General features: G+C 57.8%; 1 long non-coding RNA gene across 2 annotated transcripts in view; it reads right to left on the reverse strand.

Annotated features, from left to right (window-relative positions):
- Positions 1-226, reverse strand: part of LOC108447901 — a 1,473-nt gene extending 1,247 nt beyond the window's left edge. Inside the window, exon 1 of one of the 2 annotated variants that reach the window (XR_001863608.1) lies at positions 78-226. This is a non-coding gene — a long non-coding RNA (uncharacterized LOC108447901). Of the gene's footprint in view, positions 1-37 lie in introns of both variants that reach the window. The other variant, XR_001863607.1, reaches the window with a different exon arrangement.
- Between the last annotated feature and the right edge of the window lie 6 nt (positions 227-232).

Raw genomic sequence — 232 nt, forward strand, 5'->3', positions numbered from 1 at the left:
CTTCCCCGTCTCCCCTGTGCTGCCTTCCCCTCCTCACCTGTGCTGCCTTCACACCTGTGCTGCCTTCACCCTCTCACCTGAGCCGCCTTCATCTCCTCACCTGTGCTGCCTTCACCCTTCTCACCTGTTTGCCCCGTTTGCTTCTCACCTGTCCTGGTTTAACTCTTCTCACCTGTCCTGCCTCCTCTTTCACACCTGTTCCCTTCTCTTCACACCTGTCCCACCTCTTTCC

Source organism: Corvus brachyrhynchos, unplaced genomic scaffold (genome assembly GCF_000691975.1).
Source record: "Corvus brachyrhynchos isolate BGI_N302 unplaced genomic scaffold, ASM69197v1 scaffold627, whole genome shotgun sequence".
Classification (NCBI taxonomy): domain Eukaryota; kingdom Metazoa; phylum Chordata; class Aves; order Passeriformes; family Corvidae; genus Corvus; species Corvus brachyrhynchos.